The sequence below is a fragment of the Mus musculus genome, chromosome 8 (assembly GCF_000001635.26).
Source record: "Mus musculus strain C57BL/6J chromosome 8, GRCm38.p6 C57BL/6J".
In the NCBI taxonomy this organism is placed as follows: Eukaryota; Metazoa; Chordata; class Mammalia; order Rodentia; family Muridae; genus Mus; species Mus musculus.
In genome coordinates, this window is record NC_000074.6 from 65065938 (window position 1) to 65084467 (window position 18530).

The 18530-nt window shown below is 42.3% G+C and overlaps 1 long non-coding RNA gene across 4 annotated transcripts in view; it reads left to right on the top strand.

Moving 5' to 3' along the window:
• Gm39183 overlaps positions 1-13839 on the top strand; it is a 38811-nt gene extending 24972 nt beyond the window's left edge. For 2 of the 4 annotated variants that reach the window (XR_870473.2, XR_870470.2), the window contains exons 3-4: positions 10395-10566; positions 13287-13839. This is a non-coding gene — a long non-coding RNA (predicted gene, 39183). Of the gene's footprint in view, positions 1-300; positions 393-10394; positions 10567-13286 lie in introns of those variants that run through there. The other 2 variants (XR_870472.1, XR_870471.1) reach the window with 2 other exon arrangements.
• The last annotated feature ends 4691 nt before the right edge of the window (positions 13840-18530 follow it).

Sequence of the window (18530 nt, forward strand, 5' to 3'; positions counted from 1 at the left end):
TGTTTCGAGTGACCCTTAGATTTTTTTTTACTTTTTATTTTTATTTAATAATAATAATAATAATATATTTATTTATTTTTTGAGACAGGGTTTCTCTGTGTAGCTCTGGCTGTCCTGGAACTCACTGTGTAGACCAGGCTGCCCTCGAACTCAGAAATCTGCCTGCCTCTGCCTCCCAAGAGCTGGGATTAAAGGCGTGTGCCACCACACCCTGCGACTCCAGGGTGGGGGCTGACAAGATGGCTCAGTGGTTCAAGGTGCTTGGTGCCAAGACTGATTTTGACTGAGTTTGATTCCCAGAACCTATGGAGTGGAAGGAGAGCAGCGAGTCCTGCAACTGTCCTCTGACCTCCATGAATGCAGCATGGTGTATGAAGCATACAAGCACACTAAATGGAAAGTGATACATATGTATATATTTGTTTGTTTTTTCTTTTGTATTTATTTTCTGTGTATGTATGTTGCCTGATTATATGTATGCATAGCAAGTGCTCCTAACTGCTGAGACATCTCTCTAGCCCCTTGCAAAATCTTTTTTTTTTTTAATTTTATTTTCAAAACACAGTTTTTCTGTTTGACCCTGGCTGTCTTGGAACTTGATTAATAGACCAAGCTGGTCTTGAACTCTGAGACCCACCTGCCTCTGACTTCCAAGTGCTAGAATTAAACACATGCTCTACGATGGTCAGTTTTGCTTTTTGTTTTGTTGTTGTTGTTGTGTGTTTATTTGTTTTTGAGATAGGGTTTCTCTGTAGCCCTGGCTATTCTGAAACTTGGCCTGTATAGACCAGGCTGGCCTTGAACTCAGAACTCCTCCTGTCTCTGCCCCTGCCTCCCAAATGCTGAGATTAAAGGCACTGGCCACCATACCAGGTCCCTAGAAAACTCTTAAAAAACAAGCAAACAAACAACAGCTAGGGTGGTCAGTTCTCCAGCTTCCCCCCCCCCCCCCCCCCCCCCCGTTGGGATTGCGATTGCCAAAACCTGGGGATTCTGGCGGCAATCCTGCTCTCCTGTGCCGCCTGTTTACCGTGGTGCTGCTTTAAGGATTCTTTCGTGTACATGGATGTTCGCTGTGTAGTGAGCATGAATCATAAGCCCTGAAGCTCCCAGGCCAGAGTCCATCCCAACCAGTATTTAATTAAAGCTTGCTAGAGAATAGTGGTTTTATTCTTGCCTGGTGGTATTAACATTATGGTTACATTATTATTATATTTTTGTCACGCAACATCCTAGAGGGTACATGTTTGCACATGAGAGATTGTTTCCAAACCGGTATCCGTAAACAAGAACAAAATACAAGGGGTTGAACATGTAGCTTATGTTAGTAGAGTGACTGTCTGGCATCCATAGGGCCCTGTGGTTAACCCAAGTACCACAAAAACTGGGCAATGTAAGACACATCTGTCTTCACAGAATTCAGGAGTTGGAGGCAGGAGGATCTGAAATTTGAGTTCTCCACACGTACATAGTGAATTTAAGGCCAGCCAGGGTTACAGGAGATCCAAATACAAAACACCATAAGACAAAGCCAAAATCCAAATAACTAGTCTGTTTTTTTCATGCTGGTCCTGGGGGCATGCAGCTTTAATCTCAGCAATCTGGAGGTGGAGGCAGGCAAATCTATGAGTTCAAGGCCAGCCTACAGATTGAGTTCCAGAGCAGCCAGAGCTACACAAACCCTGTCTCAAAAGACCCAAATACATAAATAAATTAAAATAATAAAATGATAAAAATGAAACAAACTTTAAAATTTGTTTCATCAATGCATCAGAAAGTGAGGGGAAAGGTTTGACTTCTGGTGGATCTCTGGCCACCCTTCACTGGTGTTGGGGATGGAATCAGGATCTATATGTTGAGGATATGTAGTATATATGCATATGTAGTAGTGACACTCCCCACATTTTGTGTCCTCTGCCTTCCTGCTGGGTTATATCTGTTGGCCTTAGTTTGGAGAATTCATGGTGACTCAGCATAATATTGCCAATACTTTCAGAGTACGCCTGAATGGAAAGTTCTCCTTGTGGAGTAACCGCTAGAAACTCCCTGGAGAGAGACTCACTTCCTGCCACAGCTTGTGACTTTTCCCAGCTTGAGGTGAACGGTCAAGGTGAGGGTCTGGGAAATCTGAACCGAAACTAGATTCCATTCCCATTCCGCAATCCCATCGTTATCCAGGCCCAGAAACAAACTCCTTTTTATGTTTTCCTTGAACAAGAAGTGGGCTTGTAAAACGCAGATTAGCTCTCAAAGGTACACAGAGAGATACAATAGAGGAGATTGGTCAAGGAAAGTTCGGGAGGGAAGGCTAATAAAAGATGCTCTACAGTTCAGAGCGAGTGCTTAATCCCTCAAGTCCATTGATGAGACTCCTCCCACCACCCCAGCCCCCCACCCAGGAGCGAGTTGTCAAAGCAATTCAGGCTGAATGAGAAACACTTGGCCAGTTGGTGCCCAGAGGTTTGGTGCTATTCATCTTGCCCTGCTTATTCTAACAAACCAAAGTAATTTTTTTTTTTTTTGACAGTTTTAGGCAGGGTTGTCCATTTAAGGGGTGAAAAGAAGAAAAGCTAAAATGTAGACTCTTGGAGTAAGCCTTTCTGAGTAGCCAGAAAGGAAAGGGACCGAGACAGAATAGAATATATTGAACCCCTCATTTGCATACCAAGCTGAATAGTGCAGTTAGCTGCATTGCAACCTAGAGCTCATGCCAGCCATCTTAATCTTAGTAAGGGCATATATATATGTGTGTGTGCGTGTGCGTGTGTGTGTGTGTGTGTGTGTGTATATATATATATATATATATGTGTGTGTGTGTGTATATATATATATATATGGATATATATATATACACACACGCACACACACATATATCTTATAGAATATTTTAAAATAGGAAGTTCTAAGTTTTAGAGAAGAAAATAGTGTAAGCCTGGCCACGTGTGAACAATGTATTTTAAGTAAATATTGCAGTTTGCAAAAAAGCAAAGAGAAAAATAACTTCACAACTTAAAGAAGATGTTAATACTTGTATGTGGATCTCCAGATGTTTAACTGGCAGACAGGCTAAAACCCCCTCAGCCCTGCCTCCCTCTTATGTGGTCATGAGAATGAGATATCCCCCCCCTCCCCCGCATAAGGCAGGACAAAGATGTTTTCGGTAAAAACTTTTGGTTTTTCCTGCTTATCACTTGGGCTACAAGTCAGAGTGTTTTCTGTAGGCTGAGACAAATGTGGATGAAAAGAAAAAATTAAAAAACAAACAAACAAAAGACCAACGCAAAACCCTGCAGATAATAAATCACTTACTGAAAATAGGAATTTGTAACTTGACTATGCATTGATTTGGGGGAGAACAAAGGCAGTGCATCTGTGGCTGTTGAGATGGCGCAGTGGTTAAGAGCCCTGGCTGTTCTTCCAGAGGTCCTGAGTTCAATTCCCAGCAACCACAAGGTGGCTCGCAACCCTCCATAATGTGATCTGATGCCCTCTTCTGGCATACAGGTGTACATGCAGATAAAGTGCACACACACACACACACACACACATATACATATATAACACATATACATATATATGTACATGTAAATACATTTACATGTACATATATATGTATATATACATTTTTAGGATTTACATATATATATATATATATATGTAAATCCTAAAAAAGGAAAACAGTGCATCTAAAATAATTGTTAGAGATCATTTTGGAAGAGTTAAAATGTAGCTGAAGCACTTTGGTCTTGTACTTGCTGTTTAGACTTTTCTTTCTGCTTCAGTTTGTGGATCATTATCCCAAGCCATGACTCTTCAACACACTGAGTGGCCCTGCCCACCTGTAGGCTGACAGCTAGGCACATAGGATAGCTAAAGAACACTTATAGGGCTCAGGGATATAGTTTTCTGATGCAGATAATGAAAATCACATTCATGCTCGTGTAATTAGAGCAAAATGGTAGATTGACCTAAGCATGGACCATGGTTTGATCAGATGAGGGTCCAGTGGATGTTGAGATAAAAGTAATTCTTACCCAGTCAAAGGCTTGCTTTCCCTGCTATCTATGAAATCTGCCTGATGTCAAAAATAACTACAAGGCACTGAATGAAACCAGTTTGTTCTCACGACTTAGTTTTCTGGGCCTGGTAAGTGGCACACACTTTTAATGTGGCACTGGGGAGGCAGAGACAGGCAGACAGTTTTAGATTTCTATCGTAAGCTTATGACAGTTGTTGGTAAAGTGAGAACCATGCATAGGCCTGCCTTCAATGATTTAGTGGCAGCTGCCGCATGCGACACGTTTCCACTGTCACCACGATTGCATACTTGCCCGTTGTGAATGTACCAGACCCTTTATAAAGCCCGTGCCTCCCTGCCCTGCACTAGTCCCTGCTCAGAGGTGGCCTTTTGTGTATGTACCCAGCCCCCCAGTACATCACTTGTGTTGCATGGTGTGACTGTGGCCTTCCTTGGCTCTCCAACCCAACAATGATGCCTCCTGAGTGACGTAAGTGTAGTTCTTGTTAGTAGCAACTACATCCACTTTTTTGTTTTAAAAGATTTCTTTTTAATTATGTGTATAGCATGTGAAGGCAAGTAGTGGAAAATTCCTGGTGTGGGATCCCCCTGGACCTGGAATTTTATAGGCCATTGTGAGCTGTTCAGGTGTGGATGCTGGGGTGTGCAATGGTCCGTTCTTATCAACGGAACCATCTTGCTAGATCCATTAAAGATTTATTTATTTATTTATTTATTTATTTATTTATTTATTTATTCACTTACATATTTACTTACTTACAGAACTGAGGATTGAACCCCGGCCTCACATATGCTGGGTAAACAGTCTCCCTCTCAGCTATATCCACAGTGCTTTGTTTTCAGGCTAAGGTAGATTACAGGTGCTCCTTTTTTTCTTTTTCTTTTTTAGTCTTCCCAAACTCTCCAGGTGAATTTTCTTTGACAGCATTCCAGCTAAGAGAATACTGCAGGGATTTCACTCTGAGAGGAATTCAGAAGCTATCCATCTTGCCCTTATTGTCTAGAAGACACTGAGTAAAATTAGAAAAAGATTTTTTTCTTTTTTCTTTTTTTTTAAAGTTTTTTTAAAAAGAATAATAGCACTGAGGAGAAAGCAGGAAAACAACTCCAAGTAAACAGAATGATTGCCATGTCCTGTGAGGCTGAGTGATCACAGCTTCTATAAAACCGCATTCCAATAGTTTAGCGGGGCAGTTTGCAAACTTGTTACAAAGACACATTGCTCCCTTCTCTTCCTGTCACGTGATGTGCAATTTGGCCATTGAAAGGCACCTAATACCACCCCCCCCCCATTCCAGCACAGTCTTGCCAATTAAATGCATGAAATGTGACTAGGATTGGTATTGGTGCATAGGGTTGTTAGCTGTAGGGTTTGCTTACACAGTGCTTTTAGGCGCTTCTCTATTCCCCAGTTTTAGAGGGACGATCTCCCTGTTGCTCTGACTGTATGGGAAGGAGGAAAGGGGCTTTTGTTGTTTGCATCTGGATGATCCTCAGAAGTCCCTTTGTTTATCTATGATGCACACAGACAGCGGATGACATAAATGGAAGAAAGTCTGTTTAATGGTGGAATGAAGGAATAGTTCTGAAGAAGAAAAACAATCATAAATTAGGATATATGCAGTCCAACACAAACTGTATTCATTTATGTAGTTTGTTTATTTTTAAATGAAAATGATGAATTTAAATAACAAAACCGCCATGGAGACTCAAGTTGACTAGAGGCTACAGGGAGATTATCAAAATAGTTCCTGAGATGGGACTGACCATTTACACAGCTTTCCTTGTGTGCCTGTTGCTATGCTTTGTACATGTGTATTACAGGTTTTACATTTTTAGGCCATTTCAGGGATACCTGTGAGTTGAGGTCTCTGTGCTTTCTAGGAAGGGAGAAACACAGATAGCCCAGGAGAGGTGGGATAGCTTGTCTGTGGTCTTAAAGGGAGTGGCAGAGTTGGCGTGAACTCTTAACTGCCCACCGCCCTGCTGACCGTGTTGATTAGAGGATCACAGTTCTAGTAGTCCTTTGGCTGAGGAAAGACTATGAATGGCTTCAAGTCAGACCTTATTAGTCTGTGGCCAGAGTCCCAGGTCTTATGAAGGAAGATGAAGCTTGATGTTCAGACTTCTTGAATTTGGGGATTGTGATAATAGCTGAAAGCATAAACGTTGCCACTAAAGGACAGTACAGGAAAGAGAGGATGGGATGGTTCAGTCTGAGCTTTGTTGCTTTATTTTGGCAGGGCTGGGGGTTAAACTCGGGTCCTATCCTCAACCTGAGGTAGCATTCTACTAAAGGATGCTTTTCCGGAAGGGAAGAACAATCTTTGGGGTTTCCCCCAAATACCACATTGGAAAATGGCCACTTTAATAACAAGTATTTGAGAGAGAGAGAGAGAGAGAGGACTGGAGGGTTGGCTCAGCAATTAAGAATGCTGATTATTCTTCCAGAGGTCCTGAGTTCAATTCCCAGCAACCGCATGGTGGCTCATAACCATCTATAATGGATTCTGATGTCCTCTTCTGGTGTGTCTGAAGACAGCTATAGTGTACTCATATGCAATAAATAAATAAATAAATAAATAAATAAATAAATAAATAAATAAATAAGTAAGTAAATATTTAAGAGAGAGAGAGAGAGAGAGAGAAGGTTGGTTTATTTTATTGATGTGTGTGGACATTTTGCCTGAATGTATATCTGTGCCTCACTATCATAGCTTGTGCTCATGAGGGTTAGAAGAGATTATTAGGTCCCCTGGGACTGGAGTTATAGATTGTTGTGGGCCACCATGTGGGTGCTGGGAATGGAATTCAGGTAGGTCCTCTGCAAGAACAAGTGCTCTTAGCCACTAAGCTATGTCTCCAGCCCCCTATTTTAAAGATTATGAAGAGGATTTATTTTGTATTTATGTGCAGGCATGTTTCTGTGTGGGTGTACATGTATGTAAGTAAAGATGCCCATGGGAAGGTCAGAAGAGAATACCAGAGCCCTGGAGCTGGAGTTTGGAATGTGATTGTAAGCTGCCTGATGTGAGTGCTGGGAACTACATTTGGGTTTTGGTTTTGTGCTCTTAAGCATGAAGACATCTCTTTAGTCTCTAGAAGAAGTATTATATACCTTAAAATCAATCAACTAGTTTCCCTCCCTCCCTTCTTCCTTCCTTTCCTCTTTCTTTCTGACACAAGGTTTCATGTAGCCCCAGCTAACCCCAAACTTGCTGTGTAACTGAGGATAACCTTGAATTCTTGGTCCTCCTACCTCTAACTTTCACTGTCAGGTTTCCAGAGCGGTGTTACCTTGCCCTGTTTTTTTTTTTTTTTTTTTTTTTTTTGTTTGTTTGTTTTTTAAAAAATTTATTTATTTATTTTATGTATATGAATACACCATTGCTTTCTTCAGAAACACCAGAAGAGGGCATCAAATCTCATTACAGATGGTTTTGAGTTACCATGTGGTTGCTGGGAATTGAACTCAGGACCTCTGGTAGAGAAGTCTGTGCTCTTAACCACTGAGCCATCTCTCCAGCCCCCTTGCCCTGTTTTTATACAATACTGGGATAAACCCAGGGGTTTGTACAAGGCAGGCAAGCACTCTTCCAGCTGAGTTACACCCCTCGACTGTTTTATATCTTTAGATTGTGATGCAGTCTCTGGGAAGAAATTAGACCCCTAGAAGCATCAGAGTCTTTAGTGTTTTCTTATGTCTCCACAGGCACTTGGAGGTCTCCTAGATAATCAGCGAATAATCTCTTCATGACCCAATATATTCAAATCAATTTTACCTCTACTCTGGACTGAGTTCTTCCTTTTTTAAATATTAAACCTAATTTTGGGAGAAACGTTTTAACTATCCTTATGCCTTTAGTTACTTCTGTAAGATTTGGTGCATCATAAAATATCCCCTTCCTGCAACCAGACTCTGATAGGATTCAGAGAAGAACTGAGAGGTCCCTAGGCCCAGCATCTTGTGAAGGTTTCTTGACAATATAAGTAATGTTAATGGTGTAATGAGGTACTGAGCTATCCCAGGAGCTAAAGGTGCTCACTACCAATCCTGAGGACCCTGTTTAACCTTTTATATAGTAGAAAAAAGGAACTGTCTTCCACAAACAGCTGTAGCTTAAGCACTTGCATTCCCATATGCGCGCGCCCGCGCGCGCGCGCACACACACACACACACACACACACACACTTAGGAGAAAATAAAAAATATAAAAATATTGTTAAGTTGGAGAACTACTATTTTTCTGAATGCTGTTTGATGTCATGTGTAAATGGTTGCTGTGAATGTTCAAGCGTGATCCATGTCTTCTGTGAGCTTAAGGCATAATGCAGAGAGATGACAAATGAAGTAGTCCACTTTTACCATGGGGCAGAATAATGAGCCCAGAACTCTGTTAGTCTATCAATGTACAACAAAAGTCATGAGTTAGGACATCACGGCAACTATGGCGTTTGCCGACTCCATTTCCTGAAATTGCTAGTGTGTGTTGAGTTATTGAATAAGTGAAAACAAGATTTCCCCATTATAATCACCATCTTTCGTTATAAAACTCAAGATATACAAATCTATAAAAATATTTATTTTTATCTTTATTTTAAGATGTGTATATTTCATTATGTTACTCATGGTGGTTTTGAATGGAGGTTAAATTTAAGACCTTGTACAAGATTTTTTTTTTTTAATGTAATAAACCATAAACCAAACTAGGAAATACCCTGGAAATTGTATTCCAGATTAAATTATATGTGTATACATTATTGCTTTACTAATATATCAAAGTTTTAGCTGGATGTAGTAGTGTGTGCCTTTGATCCCAGAGTTCTGGAGGCAGGCATATCTCTGAGTTTGAGGGCAGCCTGGTCTACAGAATGAGTTCCAGGATAACCAGAGCTACACAGAGAAACCCTTTCTGGAAAAAGAGACAAATAACAGAATGGTTTATATTTTTTTATTAAACACTACTATACAGCTAAGTAAAATATAAAGTACAATTTTTTAGACTTGTCTTTGCCATAATCATCTGAAATATATAGTTTGAAACCTTCCCTTACTGAGCTAGAGTTTACTAATCTGTGTGTGTGTGTGTGTATTTATGTGTGAAGGCGCATGCGTGGCAGTCACAGGGCAATCTTGGATGTCCTCACTTTCTATCAGGGTATCTGCTTTTTTTTCCTCTTCAAAGACCAGGCTAAATGTTATTTAGTGCTGGCTGGCCCAGAATTCAATAACATAGATCACAATGGTCTGCAGCCTGTAGCTGAGCCTCTGTCTCCAGAGTTCTGTAATTATATGACTGAGCTATCACACCTAGTTAGATTCACTTTCAAAAGGATAATTTTCAGATAAAAAAGAACACTACTGTTTTATTTGATGAACCACCAGAGTTTATAAATTAAAGAGGTATCACCAGAATTGGAAAGAAAGACTTTTCTCAGTGAGCTTTGAAAGGAGTATAACCCAGTACCACTTGCGCATGGCGCATGCGCCTTTCACACTGGAGCATCGCATGGCGCGTGTGCCTTTTACACAGGAGCGTCTCAAGGTGCGGGTGCCATTTATACTGGAACATCTTCATGGCACATACATCTTATATGTCAAAGGAGAATATGTTTCTAGATCCAGAAGACCTCACTTTTTCAATCATGTTTTACTGATCATGATTTAAAAGAGGAAGTAAATCATGACAGCCATTCCATCAACAAAACACAATGAATGTGAACAGTTTGCCACAGAGTTCATTATTTGATATGATCCTAAAGCACTACTCAGAAACTCTCAGTTAATATGCACATGGAGGGACTTTTGGTCTCTGTAGCCTCTGTATACTGTCTCCGTCCAATCACTTAGCTGTCTTTTGACTTACATGCTCAGACCTCCTGCCGCTCACATTAGAGACACTGAAACAATCATGAGAGTTTATCTGGCCGTCCTCCCTGTGACCACCATTAACCAGCAGAGGCGAGTAAACACTGATAAGACATCAGAGGGCCTTCTGCAATGTTTTAGCTCTTGGAAAAGCTTCAGGCCCTCATTCTTCAGGAAGAGAGAGAAAAAGATCTCCCCTGCCCCCTCCATTGCTCGGATCCCCACCCAGTAGCGCGCCAGATCATCAAAAGCTCAGGTTAATGGTGGACTTAGTTTCTTTAGATAATTCAAGGTCCGTTTCCTCTTGGGGAGCCATTTAACTAATGCAGGATGGTCTTATAAGGTGAGGTCCAGATAAGCCCTCCCCACACTTGGGGACATTCAGGTCTTTATTATGGCACGTGAGTGGTGGGCTCCCCCCCCCCAACTCCCCGAGTTAGCTGCTCATTTCGTTTGCCTTCATGTTTCTGTTTCTTTTGATCATAGAGAGGTTCGTGAGAACGGCAAGTTAGAGAGAGCCTGCCCACGAGCTCCAGCTTTGCTTTCCTCCAAAGTGGGTCTCATCTCACGCTTTCAGAAGCAGAACCAAATAAAGCACTGTTGAGTACAATTGAGCTTCAAATGCGCTTCATAGATTGCATCAACAAAGGCGGCAGAAGTAAGGGCTTTCCTGGGCATGGTGACATGGACCTGTTAGCCCAGTTCTTGTGGGTAGAGATCCAAGGAACAGGAGTTCAAGGCTAGTCTCAGTTATATAGGAGTTGTAGGCCATCCAGGGTCATATGAGATTATATGAAAGAGAAGGGGGGAGGGGAGAGGGAGAAAAGTTTGCGAAGACAGACTTGTCAGCTGGAATTTGAAGGAGTCCGCAGGGGATGGTTCAGTGGTAGAGTGGATATGTAGGACAGAGCCCTAGGTTCAAACCACAGGACTGCAGAAAACCACCCCGAATCTACTAGAGATGTATTAAAAGCACAGAGCACTGGGGTCTGTGGAAATGAGCTCCAAAGGAATCAGTGCTGGTTGTGAGAGCCCACACTTACACTCCCAGTCCTTGGAGGCCGGCAAGAGGATTAGCATGTGTTCTAGGCTAGTCTGAGTTAAATAATGCGTTCAAAGCCATCCTGGGCTACTTGGTGAGCCCTGGTCTCCCAAACCAAAACAAGGAAAATACAAAACAAAACATTTTGAAGAAAGAAAAAAGTAGAACCAGGCTTGTTTTGCGATGGCTCCTCAGGTAGAAGTGCTTGCCCAGAAGCCTAATGGACTGAATTAGGTCCCTGGAAAGATAACCTCTGACCTCCACACATGTGTTGTGGCACCTATGTGTTATAGCACCCATGCTCTCTATGAATACAGCCAGAAGAGAACTTACAGCACAATAGGGTGACAGTGGGTGCTCTGTGTTATTTAAATGTTTATGTTTTGTAACATATACACAACATAGATACAAATATATGAACACACACATAACACACTCATACACATATATCGCAAATATGAAAACGTTAAAAAATTAAAGAGCTGAGTCACTCAGGTAGACAAGAACATTTCAGGCCTATGAAAGCGTAAGTCAAAAGTCCAGCAGCCTACCCAGCCTTTCTGCCTTTTCCTTTTTTTCTTTTCTTTTTGTTTTTTTTTTCTCGAGACAGGGTTTCTCTGTGTAGCTCTGGCTGTCTTGGAACTCACTCTGTAGACCAGGGTGGTCTGGAACTCAGAAATCTACCTGCCTCTGCCTCCCAAGTTCTGGGTTTAAAGGTGTGCACCACCACTGCTCGGCTCCACCTTTTTCTTCAATGCCTGTGTGTACATGTGCTTGTGTAAGCATGACAGTGTATGTATGTAGAGCCAAAGGACAAACTTGGTTATTATCTTTGGAAATGCTATGGACCTCCTTTGGCCTGATGTACCCTTATTAGAATAGCCTGGCTGGCCAGCAGTCCCACAGGACCCTCTATCCTGTCTGCCTCCATCCAGTGATGTCTCCATCCGCCCAGCACTCTGAGATTGCAAGTGTGGCCACTGGACCAGCCCTTGACAAGTATGCTGAGAATCGAACCCAGTTCCATGCTTGAGCTGTGAGTGCTCTACTGACTGAGCTGTTTCCCAGGCCTTTAGTGTTTACAGAGTTCATGTTAAGAAACTGTCATCAGGGCTGGGGAGATGGCTTGGCAGTTAAGAGCTCTTAACTGATCTTGGAGAATAGAGCTGGGTTCAGTTCCTAGCACTTGTATGGTGGCTCACAATCTTCTACAACTACAGTCACAGGGAATTTCCACATATCCCTTTGTCTTAGTTAGGTTTTATTGCTGTGAACAGATACCATGACTCTTATAAAGGATGACATTTAATTGTGACTTATAGGTTTAGAGGTTCAGTCTATTATCATCAAGGTGGGAGCATGGTAGCATCCAGGCAGGCATGGTGCACAAGGAGCTGAGAGCTCTACATCTTCATCAAAAGGCTGCTAGAAGAATACTGGCTTCAAGGAAGCTAGGATGAGGGTCTTAAAGCCCCCCCCCCCCCCCCCCCGCAACACACCTAATCCAACAAGGTCACATATCCAAATAGTGCCACTCCCTGGACCAAGCATATTCAAATAATGACACCTTCTAACTTGAATGGGCACCAGGCATACATACATGTAGGGAACACACACACACACACACACACACACACACACACACCCCTAAAGCAAATCATCAACATGAGCAATTGTGTTACAAAACAATTAAACAGCTGGGCAGTGGTGGCACACACCTTTAAACCTGGCACTTGGGAGGCAGAGGCAGGCAGATTTCTGAATTCAAGGCCAAGCCTGGTCTACAGAGTGAGTTCCAGGACAGCCAGAGCTACACAGAGAAACCCTGTCTCGAAAAAACCAAAAATCAGAACAAAACAAAACAAAAAACCCAATACAAAAACAAAAAACAAAAAACAAAAAACAAAAAACAAAAAACAAAAAACAATTAAACAATCCAGAGCAACCATATCCCTCTAGTGTTATAAACTCTCTTCTGGGCTGTCTTCTTAGCCATCCTCCAGAGTGGTTACAGGGCAGGCCTGGTACAGTGTAAGGGATTTGAATGCCAATGTGGCCAAGCCTGTGAAGATGAGCCCAGCCTGAGATGTGTGTGGCCATCTCAGAGATATCAGATTTATTTTCAGGATCTTGTTGGTGGCTTTCAGGGATTAACTTGACCGTCAAGGCAGGAGGGTACCTGGTAGGATAAGGTGTGCAGGAGGGGTAGAGAGGGTGACTGGGGGTTAGCTGACTATTGAGCAGATGAGAAAGAAAAAGATTTATTTTTGTTGTATATGATTGACGGTTTGTCTGATTGTATGTCTGTGTCTCTTGTGTTCGCCTGATGCCTGCAGAGGACAGAAAAGGACCAGGAATCCCTTGGGACATGGAATTAGATATGGTTGTGAACCACCACGTGAATGGTAAGGACTGAATCCTTTGAAAGAAACAACAAGTGCTCTTAACCTCTGAGCCAATTCTCTAGACCCAAGAACAGATGTTTGGCAAAGGTCACTGGCAGCCAGCAAATGGAAGAGAGCCTTGTTGGAAGAAGTATGTTATGTTAGGGTTGGTCTTAGAGACCCTCCTCCTAGCCATATGGGAGTCAGTCATCTCCTAGCTGCCTTCAGATGAAGATGTAGAACTCTCAGCTCTGCCTGCACCATGCCTGCCTGGATGTTGCCATGGTCCCACCTTGATGATAATGGACTGAATCCCTAAACCTGTAAGCCAGCCCCAATTAAATGTTGTCCTTATAAGAGTTGCCTTCGCCATGGTGTTTGTTCACAGCAGTAAATCCCTAACTATGACACTGCCTCTGCCTCTTGGGTGCTGGGATTAAAGGTATAAGTCATCTTCCCTTGCTGTCGCTTGATCTTTGATATGATCTTTGGAGTCTATAGTGTTGAAGGGACAAAATAGAAATCATTTTAGGAAAACTGGAATAAATAGAAAAAAAATTTTTTTTCTTTTTTGGTGTTTTAAGACAGGGTTTCTCTGCCCTGAAATTTGCTCTGTGGGACCAGGCTGACTTTGAACTCACAGAGATCTGCCTGTCTCCACTTCCTGAGTTCTGGTATTAAAGATGTGGATACCCAGCTCAAAACATAGAAAACTAACTCAAACTGTACTGCTGGTTTTGTGTGTCAACCTGACACAGCTGGAGTTATCATGTAGAAAGGAACCTCCCTTGAGGAAATGCCTTCATGAGATCCAGCTGTAAGGCATTTTCTCAATTAGTGATCCGGTGGGAGGGCCCATTGTGGGTGCTGTCATCTCTGGGCTGGTAGTCTTGGGTTCTATAAGAAAGCAGGCTGAGCAAGCCAGAGGAAGCAAAGACAATAAGTAACATTCCTTCATGGCCTCTGCATAAGCTCCTGCTTCCTGACCTGCTTGAGTTCCAGTCCTGACATCCTTTAGTGACCAACAGCAATGTGGAAATGGAAGTTGAATAAAACCTTTCTTCCTCAACTTGTTTCTTGGTTATGATGTTTTGTGTAGCAATAGAAATTATGACTAAGACACTGTTTTTTTTTAACATGCAACAAAATATATCAAGAAATTAAGGAAATTAAAGTTAATTAATTCAGGCATTTTTCAATATTGATTTAAACTTCCTTGTGTGAATAGGTCACAGAAGACATAGTCTAGTATTAAGGGTGATAAATTGTATACTAAATAAAAATTACTATACGTTAGACCATGCATGGTGGCACATGTCTTTAATCCCAGCTCTGTCGAATTAAAGGCAGGTGGATTGCTGGATTTAAGACCAGCCTGGTCTACAGAATGAGTTCCAGGACAGCCAGGGCTACACAGAGAAACCCGGCCTTGAAAATCTAAACAAAACAGATCGCTCCCTGGCCAGGATCCATTTCTTAGACGATGAAGCTTTGAGGCAGTTGATAACAGTGTTGCCATCCGATTCAGCACTGATGGATGCACACAGTGGAGAGAGTCTGAATAACTGGATCTTCAACATGTTGAAATGTGCTTTCCACATGGCTGTGGCCCAGTTACGTCATGTAAACCACAACAAATCACAACAAAAGCAAAGCACTCGTGCTGTGTGTTTTCGCCCAAGCACAAGAGAACGCTTTCATTGTTGAAGGACATTTTCTATGGCTGTCAAGGGCTGGTGAGGTTTTAGTCATCACTCAGCTTTGACACATTGGGTTTCCTGTATGGGAAGAGTTCCAGGCTGTAGACATGCGAGTCGACAAGAAAGCGTGTTCTATTTCTTTCCAGCATAGCCCAGGGTCATCCTGTCTTTTCTAGACTTTTATTTAAAATGTGTCCTAAAGTTATCTGTTAAAAACTTTATTGACCCTGGGCTGGGGGAGGGGCACGAGGAAGAGGGAAGGAAGGGCAGGAGGGAGGACTGCAGGGAGGACAGGAGGGAGGACTGCAGGGAGGACTGCCAGGAGGGCTGACGGGAGACTCAGCGGCTAACAGAGGTTGCTGTTCGTGCAGAGGACCTGTGTTCAGTTCTCAGCACACATGTGAGGGGGCTCACAAATACCTGTAACTCTAGGTCTAGAGGACATAATTCCCTCTTGTGGACTTCAAGGGTACCTCACTCATGTGTGCTCCCTTGCAGATAAACACACGCATATACATACAATTAAAAATAAAACAAATCTTTGGAAAAATTATTAAACCACTTTAAAATCATTTTTTTTTAAAGTATCATTCCCTTTATTCTCCTTATTTGTTGAAGGTAATCACACCCAGTGCATTTAGCAAGTATGAAGACCGGAAATAAAAAATGACAGGAGAATGTGGGGTGTGTGTGTGTTGTATGTATGTATGTATGTGTTGTTATTTCTAGTGGAACATTTGCTGATCCTGTTTCTCTACTCTCTCCTTTTATTGTTCCAGATCATCCCAGGCTCACTGTACTTCTGACATTATATGTGTTTACCATAGTGTGTTATGTGTTTATGAAGCATTTCCCCTGAAGACCAGCATCCCTTAAGGCCAGCCTGTTTGTGTCCCTTAGGTTGCACAGCTATTTGCCTACACAATTTCTGGCGCATGTTGGGAGCAGTACATCTTTAATGGGTAGATCTATAACAAAGATGAATGTAATCTGGTTTTCCTCATATTTTAGAATAAAATGTGATGAGAGTAAATATGGAGTGTAACCTAGAGAGTCAGGTAAGTAAGAAAGAGCCTCCTGTAGTTCCAGTATCCAGGGTGGGTGGAGAGAGCCAGGTATGTAAGAGCCTCCTGTAATCCCAGTATCCAGGGTGGGTGGAGAGAGAGCCAGGTATGTAAGAGCCTCCTGTAATCCCAGTATCCAGGGTGGATGGAGACAGGAGGCTCAGAAGTTTGAGGAGTCATCCTTAACTACATAGAAGTTGAAAGCCAGCATGAACTATGTGAGGCCTGGCCTCAAAACAGCAAAAACAGAACAAATCCGTGAAAAATGAAGAGGAGGAGGAGGAGGAAAGGGAGGAGGAAAGGGAAGAGGGGGAGGAGGGGGAGATATATAACCTAGAAGAAAAAGGTCTTTTGAGACAGATACTACTAAATCAGTCAATTAACTAATCTTAACTGCATGTTAATTAGACATCAAGGAACTAAATGCTGTTGCTGGAAGGAAAAACCTTGTTTTCTGTAAGACACCATTTCATGAAGGACATCAGGCACGTATAGACCAAGTCAGCAGTACATGTAAGCCTGCCTTGGGACGAAAAGTGTGAGTATTGTTTTCTGTAATAAAACTTCACTGAGTTCAGTATGTTTCTGCCTTTTAAAAGTAGTATGTAGCTAGGTATGGCAATGCTGATTGTTAATCTCAACACTTAGGAGGCAGAGGCAGATCTCTTCTGAGTTTAAGGCTGGCCAGGTCTACATGGTCCCAGTACATTCGGAGCTATGTAGAGCAATCCTATCCTGTGTCAAAACAACAGCAAAGTGGTTTGCACTTGCTCTCTGGTCCTTGAAGCCACATTTGGCTGCTATAAATGAAGGAGGAATCTTGGTGGGGGAAGGTCTTTGAGACCCTGCATAAGTAAGCTAAGACTTAATACTTCAGGAAAAAAAGAAATGCCAGGAGAAAGATACAAATGAGAATGACATCACTGTGAAAATTCAGCGAGTTCATGTGGTGCCTTCTAATAACAGTGGGAGACTGGAAGATTGTGTGTGTGTGTGTGTGTGTGTGTGGTCATGTGTCAGTTCTCTTCACCACGTGGCTCTTTCTAGATCAGATTCAAGTCATCAGGCTTGGCAGCAAGCCCCTTTACCTGCTGAGCCATTGTGTCAGCCCACGAAGTTTCTTCTTTTTCTGTGTTCAGGCACCACGAACAAGGAATAGGCAGCTTTACTCTGCTTCAAACTTGCTGCTGTTGTCACGGTTGGTCACTGTCCACTGTGTTCCAGTGGGCACTGAAGAGTCAGTATGGAGCCCTCTGCATATTTCAATGTTTCATTAGGTCACAGATACCTGGCATACAAAGACTTGGAGGACAAAGGCTAATCTGTAAGCTCTGCTTTTGACCTCTCTTCCCCAATTAGGGCGAGCATGCCTTTACTCAGTTAAATCTCTGATAGTGAGGAATGAGCAGAGCACACAGCAGAATGCTTTTCTGTCTATTGTAAAGCACAAATAAAGTGTTTACCTACTGGGAACACGACACCTACTCAGAGTCTGTCCCTGGCTCATTCCTAGCTTGTGGTCTCATTGTCCCTGGTGCGATCTTTCTCTTATCTGTGTAAACATTTTTTTTCTGTCTTTGATGCTCACTCTCTGTATGGATGTGAGAGAGGCCACTGATTAAATACAATGCCTAGCCATCATATTTCTCCAATTCTTAGCTTTTGTTTACTGCCTCTGAAATGCTTCACAGGATGAGAGAATAATAAGTGCTCGTCCCCTGGGGTGGTGGCTAGTTAAACTGAGCAGCAGTTTCATGGTTTCGTATTTGACCATTTGACCATTTGGCTCTCAAGTCAGGAGGACTTTTATTTTTATTTTTATTTTTTTATTAGGAGTGATTAAATTCAAAGAGGATTTCTATTTCTAATGTTCTCTTACACAGGGAAAGATCACATGCTGTAACTTCACATTTATAAGCGAATTGCAAGGAGAAGCATGCTGGAACCGAGAGTTTTGTACACAGTGAAACAGGAAGCATTTGTGATGTAGACTCCCTAAGGCCTGAGAGTGACAATAAACACCAAACTCCATAGTGGGACTTTTTTAAAATTTGGATTTTTCTAGAAGTGTGCACATGTGTGGTGTGTGTTGGGTCTCTAATCCAGGCTGTCCTTTAACTTCCCCTATAGCTGAAGATGACTTGCTCTTCTGCCCCTCCTGCCCCCACATCTAGAATGCTGGGATTTCAGGCATGTTCCACTACTCCCAGCTTAACCCAAGGTTTTAGCTGCCATCCTGTAGAATGTTAGAAAGACCTCTTATCTCTCTCTTCAAATCTATCCAGATGGTGTTCTTCAAGAATTGCCAAGAGCTTCGCATTCCAATCAACACAGAATGACATAAGATGAGGTGACTCGAGTGGATCGGTCAGTGGCCACGTGTTTTGTTCTAGGTCATTCTGCTTTCCCAGATAGTCATACTTGATAGACTT